At 38.0% G+C, this 9,031-nt stretch overlaps 1 long non-coding RNA gene across 1 annotated transcript; it reads left to right on the top strand.

Moving 5' to 3' along the window:
• Window positions 1-463: 463 nt before the first annotated feature.
• On the top strand, window positions 464-6,209 carry LOC108869365. Its single transcript, XR_001955662.2, has 2 exons — window positions 464-5,402; window positions 5,938-6,209. It is a non-coding gene; the product is annotated as an uncharacterized LOC108869365 (long non-coding RNA).
• Window positions 6,210-9,031: the final 2,822 nt, after the last annotated feature.

Raw genomic sequence — 9,031 nt, 5'->3', positions numbered from 1 at the left:
TGTCATATGACTTCTCTGAATTTGAATACAGAAGAGCTCCTTGGTGCTCATACGATTCAAAGCCTTTGATTCGCTCTTCATAAGCTTTAAGTCTTCCAATTATGTCTTCAAAGCTTGTAGTTTCCAAATCCAATAGCTGTTCCAACGAGGCCGTCATATGAATAAACTTAGGTGGCAAGCTATTAAGGAACTTCTTCACAATCTTTGGTCCCTCAATGCTCTGACCTAACGAACTTGCTTTAGAGGCGAGTTCAGATATCTTCCCTGAGAATGTGTCAATAGAGTCTGTGTCATCCATCTTCAATCGATCAAACTCATTCATTAGAGTTAATAGTCGAGCTGATTTAACTCGTTCTGCACCTAAGTTCCTTGATCGTATAGCTTCCCAAATAAGTTTAGGAGAACCTAGGTCACCAACTTGCAAGACTAAACCTTCAGATATTGATTGAAACAAGAGCGACGTTGCTATGTCGTTCTTTTCTTCATCCTCAACTCCAGGTTCGATCGCTTCCCATGCCTTATGAACGCGCATTAAAACCCTCATCTTCATCGCCCATACCGTATAGTTTGATGTTGTTAACATCGGACAAACCACGGTGGTAGGCACACCATCTTTTACTTTCACCAAAGCTTTTGAATCCTCCATAATTCTCTGTATCTAAGTTCTTCGATTGATTTGAACCTCAGGCTCTGATACCAAATAAAGTGATCAAAGACACAGGAATTATAAAACAAGTTCTTCTGTTTTATTTCTTTCTTAACTTTCTTTCAATTGTTGTAGAGATCATCTTACATTAGACCTCTATATATATAGGACTTTCTTGACTTCTCCTATTACAAGTATATCTAGGAATTCTTATCTTTATCCTAAACATAATAAGCTATTCATCCTTATCTTCAATAGCTTGTCGAACAAGTAAACTTGAAGCTTATCCAACACTTCCTCCCTCCAGGAAAAAAATGATCGAGCTTGGGGCCGAACTTAATGTTATTGCGGTCTCTTTATTTTGTATTGGATAGCTTGAGCTCCCCCGTGTATCTGATGGATTTCTCTCCAAAATCTATCATCTGTGGTGCCTATTGGAGTTGACGGTTTTGGAAGTAACATCGGATTAACTAGAACATCACCAGTGGGACGTCAGATTGAGATTGGCAATCATCTCAGTGATGTCAATATATAGATGCAAAATAAAACTCCTGATGCTGATGCTCGTGAGTAGTGAGAGAGAACGACTACTCTATGTCGTTGTTGATGCTGTTTTTATTTCATTTCTATTGTCATTGGCATTGTTATTGTTTTTAATGAATAATTGCACATTTTTGGTGTTGACCCTTTACACGGCCTTTTGCTTCTTTATATTTTTTTCAAAGATGATTCATATTTTTTTTTATTAGAGTTTGGTCAGTCTTGTTTGTTCTGTTACAAAAGTTATCCAATAGTTTGTTCGACCTCAATGTATCTTCGTATAGGTTCTTGCTAGTCTTTACTGATAAAAATTACAATGTTGGTGATAAGTAGAATTCAGCTTTTATACAATACTTTTTTGACTTTTCGTGGTACGATCATTCACGCTTTGGATTGTCTGTAGGCTTGATCAGGGTCTTTGGTTATTTTGCGAGGATGTTCTTAATTTAGCATGAGTGGCGTTTGCCGACTTTCCAGTATCAACCATTACTCTTGAGAGCTTGCATCCTCCAACATCTAGGCATATGATCAAGTGATCACCGTGAGGTATATGATGGTTAACAGTTTCGTACTTGTGGACAATGATTTAATGATCCCATTCGGTAACTGGGCCTTCGTGTTTCCATGATGCTTTCAACTCTTCTCCGGTATGATTTTATCAAGTTATTGGAGTTACAAAATTTTGAGCCTCCGTAAATGAAGTTGATTCGTTTCTTATGAGGGAAGTGGATAGTATCCTTGTCCCCTAAACAGATCGAGGTTGTATATCGTTGAGCAGTTTTTGACAAGCGATTATTTCTTCACATAATTCTTGAACCCGGTAGCAACTTTGGGTTTGCTTCTGCTTTGAAGGTTCTTGTGGGTTACGAGATGTCTATTTCTCGCCAGCATATGAGGTGGAACCGAGGTCTGGCTAGTCGACCTTTTTTTTGGGTTTCATAGGTTTCGACATGTCCCTTCAGAGGATCGTGTCGAATCTTTTCTTAAGAGCTGTTGGAGGTATGTTTGGTGAATCTTCCGTTATTTTACGGCTTATTTTATTGGAGGTATTTTGGTCTTGTTGTTGGTTTTTGGTGTTATTTTGACATGTTCTTTATTAGATTCGGCGTCTTCTTCTTTGTTGCTCTTACTTCTTTGTGTGACAGCATTTTTTGTGGAATGAATTTTTCTTTGGTGGAAACAACATAATTAGCTTCCATATTATTTAGATGGTCTGTCCTTAGTTGGATTGATCACATCAAAGGAATAATGTCTCTTAGTGGGGGTTCTTTCTTGATTGGTTTGTTTGGTGGTTTATTGCTCAAAAGATATCACCCAAATTATCCTAAGTAGTGATTTTACTCTCTCAAATAAGAGGTTCAGTTGTAGTATTTTGGGATCAAATCCACATGGAGCGTGGATACACAATAAAATCAACCAGACGCGATTAAGCTAGGAAAACAGATTATAAAGCAGTAAACAAAGTAAAGCAGTGGTGAACAAGGCAGTTGTTCGGTTGATTGAGGTTGTAAACAATATAAGAAAATAGCTAGATCTAGGGTTCAAACGATCAGAATTATAGAGATATGGATGCTAAGGGTATATGAATGACAATCCTACAACTCGAATTCTAATGAAGGGCATTGTACTGTTCAATGTGAATCTCAGCTGTAGCAAATTATGAGGTTTGATGAAGGGCATCTTCCAATGAAATGGGTGCTTTAACTGAAATTTCATCTCAAGATGAAAACAATATTCCATTTTAATGACTTTGAGAGATACTCCTTTATTAAGACGAAGATTCTAGCCTTCACAACTCTGAACCAGATGATGAATGACCTTACATGTTCGAGTTTTATATTTCATAGATCTACATATGAAGCTCATGCATCGATGAATACAGAGTATTGTTTCAATAAAACTACAATTTGTACAAATAAATAAATTTAATTTATTCAATCCAAATATTTATTATTATTTAATATATTTTTTTATATTTTTTTTAAATGGGTAAACCTTTCCCCGAAAAGAGAATGTGAAAAGATCCGGTGGCCACACGCCATGTTTATTTGGGTTAACAGCGGATTCGAACTCGGATCTCTTACAGATCCACAAAACACCTTGTGCTACCCGACGCGTGGTTTTATTTTTAATATCTATGTAATATTTTAATAATTTTTTTTTAAAAAATGATGTCAGTTTTATTTAAAAAGAAAACAAATCCAACAGAAAACGTGTTTCTTGTGGTTCTGGCCATTGTGGCCAACGGTGTTGTGTTGGGTAGTTTCCCTATTCATGATAAGTAGATATAATATAAGTTTATATTCTTGTATCAAATATACAAACATACATGATCGTCTATTATCCAATAAATAATAAACATAACAAATTAAGGGAAATTTGTAAATATAGAACAAAAAACAACTATATTGTCCCTATGCCATAAATTGAACTATATATTGTCTAAAAATAAATAATCTTAAATTCATGTATGATTTACAAGAGTGTCATTTTTTATATGTCAGCCTCACAAGCACTCTCACAATTTATATTTAAAAACCCTTGGTTAACTAGACTTATTACAACATCTGCCATTGGTCATTACAATATAAAATATGTACGATTTATGTTTTCGCATTAATACTTTCCATGTTCTATTACACGGAATATAGCAAATATAACATTCGATTTACTCATCGAAGGTTTAAAAGTCTATATGCATTTATATTAATCATGTAGCATTCGACATCTATCTTATTAAATCAAAAAGATCTGAGACTTCGAATCATATTGTATTTTATATACTTAGGGAAAAATACAATTAAATATATTTGGCTTGATATCAAACGATCACTTCACTTTATATAATATTGAAAACTATAGTCTAAATTGAAGTGATCGTTTGAACTGGTTTTAAGTTAGTCAAGTTTGATGTTAGTTTATTTGATAAGAATCCATATAAAATTTTGGGTTAAGACAAAATAGACTATGTCGATTTGTGTATTACGCATATATAAAAATATAGAAATATTAAAAACCATATAATAGACTATGTCTATTTGTGTATACACATGTATAAATATATTAAATATATGACAAAAATCAAATAAAATGCTTTTATGGTATTAGGAAACCATAGTAGACGTCGAATCATACAAAAAAATGGAAATTAAAAATCTAAGCGACTAAAATTTCGAAAGACACATGTGACATAATCACTAATTGCTTTCAAATATTAATTTAGAATCTATTTACTCGGTTTGTTTTCTAAAATACAACATACAATTCATGTAATTTTTGGAACCTTGCAACAAATATATCGTGATCTCGATTTTGAATAATAATGATTTTAATGTGGCTATTAATTGCGTCGAGTTTATCCTAGACCTAGGCACCTTGCATATACATATACTTGGCCTCATAGCTACATCCTCACAATTATCTCTTTCTCAATACTACTTTACCACTGCATTCAAACAATCACATGAGTCATGTTTCCTCAATTTTTTTTAAAAAATTATATTTTGATTCTGCAGGGTTTTATTATTATTGCTTATGTTGCTTTTTATGTTTAATTCATAATTGATTTATATTAGTTTTTGTTTACTCTTATCACTCTTATGGACTCTCTTCAATTACTTATAGGAGAAATAATCTAAAATAAATATTAATCTGTTAGTGAAATTCGCAATTTTGACTAACATTTTATTTTTGAATATTTACCATTTTTTTGTAGTGTACCTTTATAATATAGATTACTTCAAATTACTAAACTCTTAAATCTATTCACTCCGCGCATGGCGCGGATTATCACCTAGTGCCATAATATTTTGTATAAAACCAATTAAGCTCCTATTATAAGCCCAATTTATTTTTTGTTAATTCAATTACTTATTTTAAAAAAGGAAATTAAGTTAACAAAGAAAATAAATTGCAAAAGAAAAACGGAAGGAAAATTCATTTAGCCCCAAACCGCAGACACGAACCCTAAATCACATCTTCTCCTTTGTCTCTCTCTCGAGAAAATCTGAGAAAATTCACCGGCTATTAATCTCTACGATGCTTCACTTCACCTTCGCCAGTGTTCCTTATTCTTACCTGGCTGATTATACCCATCTTATTTTTACTATCTTGTGAAGGAAGAGCAGCTACTTATGAAAGCCAAAAACATGATTAGGCAGAAAGAAGAAGAAGAAAGAATGCAGAAGCGTCTGGAGTCAATATGGTTATGCTGCAGGTTAGTCCTTTTGACTTTATTGAAAACTGTTCAACCAATTAGATTTTACAGTCTTTTTTATAATTGGTTAACTGATTTTAAAATTATATGTTTAAAATATGTTTCTAGAAAAATGTAATTTTCTTAATCTTTGTGCACTATTACAAAACATCAAGTATTATGAAACAGAGGGAGTAGTTTTTTTTTCTTGAAGGATTTTGATCCTCTGGAAACAATTACATGTAACAATGAAGAGGGGACTATATGGTGGTTTTGTTAAGTTGTCTCTTTATTAATTGGTTATTACATTTTCACATCGGTAAAACGTTTTAGAGCTATGAATCTGCATCCATATCAGATGACTGATTATGTGGTATATCTAAAAAATACTCTTTATAGATGGTGAATTTGACTATGATCTTTAGGATATAATGGTGATGGATGCAATATGGCTCTTGGTTCAGGCGATATCTAATACAATTGTTACATTCAACCTTGATGTTTGAAACAGATTAGTCTTGTGGACTAATTGGATATGGTATTGTGTTTTATGTAGGTAGACATGAGAGCCAGGATTCAAGTAAACAAAGGTTAATAACATAGGAGATAAATATCGGGCACAGTGCACCTGCTTTTTCGATATCACATTTTCATTTTGGGATTTTCGTTAAAAACTTGGTTATTTTCCATGTCAATATCAAGTTAGGCTTGTTACTATACTCAAGATTGATTTTTTTTCCCTGTTTAAAGTTGTATTTTATGGTACCGGATGAAATTGAATGTCTTCATGTAGTTTAAAGGAGTTACAACGAAAACGTTTCTTCCAAATTCTCAATCCCACATCTCAAATTTAACCAACTCAACACTGCACACACTTATCTAGAGATTTTTGACCCGTATTCTTGAAAAAGGCTTTGGAATTGTCAGCTTGGAGCCGATCTTAAGATGTCGGGTCTGATCTTCTTTGGTTAATGGCACGTCGTCTATCTCTTCTACCTCCAGTTCTTCAGTGTGATTGCTATAAGACCTTCGTCTTTCCCTTCAGGATAGTTTGGTAGTTGGAGCGGGAATACTCTTGATCCCCTTTGATTGCCCTTATGCCCTAGTGATGTACCCTGGTTCGTGGATCAGTCCATTGGAGCCAACCAGCATGGAGATCAGGACGTTCTGAACAATTTGATCGAGGTTCGTTCATCCGACTGTACCGGACACATTGACCGAGCCGTCCCGCATGCGTCCCGATTGGAGCTTCGGCTGGAACCACGACCAGACGACCGATTTCCCCATACTGAAGCTCGTCTTCCCCGAACAACTCGACATTCTAAGACCCACGGTTGAGCCAGACTTAGCTTGGGTGGTGAAGAAACCGAAGACGGACATGCATTCTCATCCGGTGGACAATCCGAACAGTCCCACAAGCGTCCTTATCTTTACCCCGTGCATCCATCTGGTTCGGATGAATCTGGACATCTTGACTGGTCTTCTCCATTTTCCGTACCTTGACCAGATCTAATCTTCTCCATTTTCCGTTCCTTGGCCAGATCTAGTCTTCTCCATTTTCCGTGCCTTGACCAGATCTAGTCTTCTCCATTTTTTGTGCCTTGACTAGATCTAGTCAAATTTATATTTTTCTATGCATTGTTTTCCTACATTTTCTTTAATTGTCTTTGACTACAAAACACTATAAATATGTAGTCCCTTTGATGAATAAAAGCAGTTCATTTTGGTTGTTTATTTTTGATTCTTCTTTTCTCTGAGTGAGAGAGAGAGTTCTTAGCTAGTTCATCGGTTTGAACCGGCTTGTTGATTTGGTGGTCAGCCAATCATCTTTGTGTGTCGTTTGGTATTCGTTCTTAGGTGGTTAGTCTTAGATCGTGGGTATATCAAGAGCCATTCCGCATCTCTTGACGATCCTTTCAATCCATCTCAGTTCCAGAAGTGCTATTGCCTTCTCGGATCATATCCAACACCCAGCTAAAGTGATCCTTCCCGATTTAGGGCGTATCACCTAGGATGTAGGGAATTTCACCATCTGGTGAAGAGTCGAAGGGATGGCTCCCATGCCGTGGATCCAAGGCCGTCCCATGATCATATTGTAGGATGAATCGCAGTCAACGACAAGGAACTTGGTTAACATATTGATCCCTTCAGCGTATACCGGGAGGGTCACCTCTCCGGCGGTCTGCTTGACTTCTCCACTGAATCCTATGAGTGGGGTTATCCTCCGTGTTAGAGCGCCTTCCTCCAGCCCCAGATCCTTGTATGCGGCCTGGAAGATGATGTTGCCGGAGCTTCCATTATCTACCAGTATCCTTTTCATCAAGCAGTTCGCTACAGTGAGTGATATGACAAGGGCGTCATGATGTGGGGTGAGAACCTTTTCCTGATCCTTGACCGTGAAACCTATTTTTTCCGTACCCAGGAGCAGGCGTTTCGGCTTGGCTGCCTCTAGGCCGTGCTTGGCGTTCCAAGTGCTTTTCTTCGCGGCTGTGTGGCTTATGCTGCTGATCTCTGAACCGCCCAATATGACATGTATCACTCGGTCCTGTCGAGGTGGCGAGACGGGAGCAGCTTCAGTGGGCTTCCCCGTTATCTCCTTACTTAGATGGCTCTTGGCCTTCTCGAAAAGAAATTTCCTGGGGTCCTTTCTTAAGAAAATCGTTGACTTTGATCTTCAGTGCGACACAATCTTCCGTTTTGTGACTGTGGTCTCGGTGGAAGTCACACCAGAGACAAGGGTTCCGAAAATAATCGGGTGCTTTCATCTTCTGAGGCCACTTGACCTGTTGGCCCATCAGCCTTAGAACATTGATCAGCTCTGGCCTTGTGACGGAAAGATGAGAGATGTCTGGGCACGTGGACACTGTCATCCCTTCTGCCTTCTCGATCGACCGGTTATGGTATCTGCCCCGGTTTCGATTCCCATAGTCCCTGGCTGGTCTTTGAGAGGGTCTCTTGTCTCGCTCGGTTTGGTCTAATCTGATTGCCTTGGGATCTTGCTTTTACTGCGCCATAGCGCGACTGGCGACGTTTTTCTCCCATTTTGACATGCTCCCAGGCTCGGGATAGGACGTCTTCCTTGGTTTTGCACTTATATTTGGTTAGCTCCTTATACAGGTCCCCGTCGAGGAGCAGCCTCTCTTGCAGGCAGAGATAGCAGTGGGGATACTGCAATCGAGAATAGCCACCTTCTCTTGATTGAAGCGGGCTATGTAGCCTCGTAAGGGTTCCGTCCGGCGTTGGAGGATTTCATAGAGGCCATCAAAGGTTTTCTCTAGGTTCCTGCTGCTGGCGAATTGTTCCACGAACATTTCGCTGAGAATCACGAAGGAGGCTATGAACCTGAAGGGTAGGTTTATGTACCATTGCAGAGCGGGTCCGGTTAGGATTGAGCCGAACCCTTTGCACATGATAGCTTCACGCGACTCTTTTGGGAGTGCTACGGCGAGCATCCCTTGTCTGTATTGGGCGACGTGGTCGTCTGGATCAGTAGTGTCATCGTACGCCTTTATGCTGGGGAATGAGAACTTCATGGGCATCTCGATCAAGTCGATCTCATCCGTGGAAGGAGTGTTGGCATAAGAGTCAGAGTTTCTCTTCCGGATGGAGGGAGCTACCCCTGGGAGCCTCTCTACCATGGACTGCATGGC

This window comes from Brassica rapa, chromosome A08 (genome assembly GCF_000309985.2).
Source record: "Brassica rapa cultivar Chiifu-401-42 chromosome A08, CAAS_Brap_v3.01, whole genome shotgun sequence".
Taxonomy (NCBI): domain Eukaryota; kingdom Viridiplantae; phylum Streptophyta; class Magnoliopsida; order Brassicales; family Brassicaceae; genus Brassica; species Brassica rapa.
Note: the sequence above shows the minus strand (reverse complement) of the source record. Positions and strands in the feature narration are given on the sequence as shown.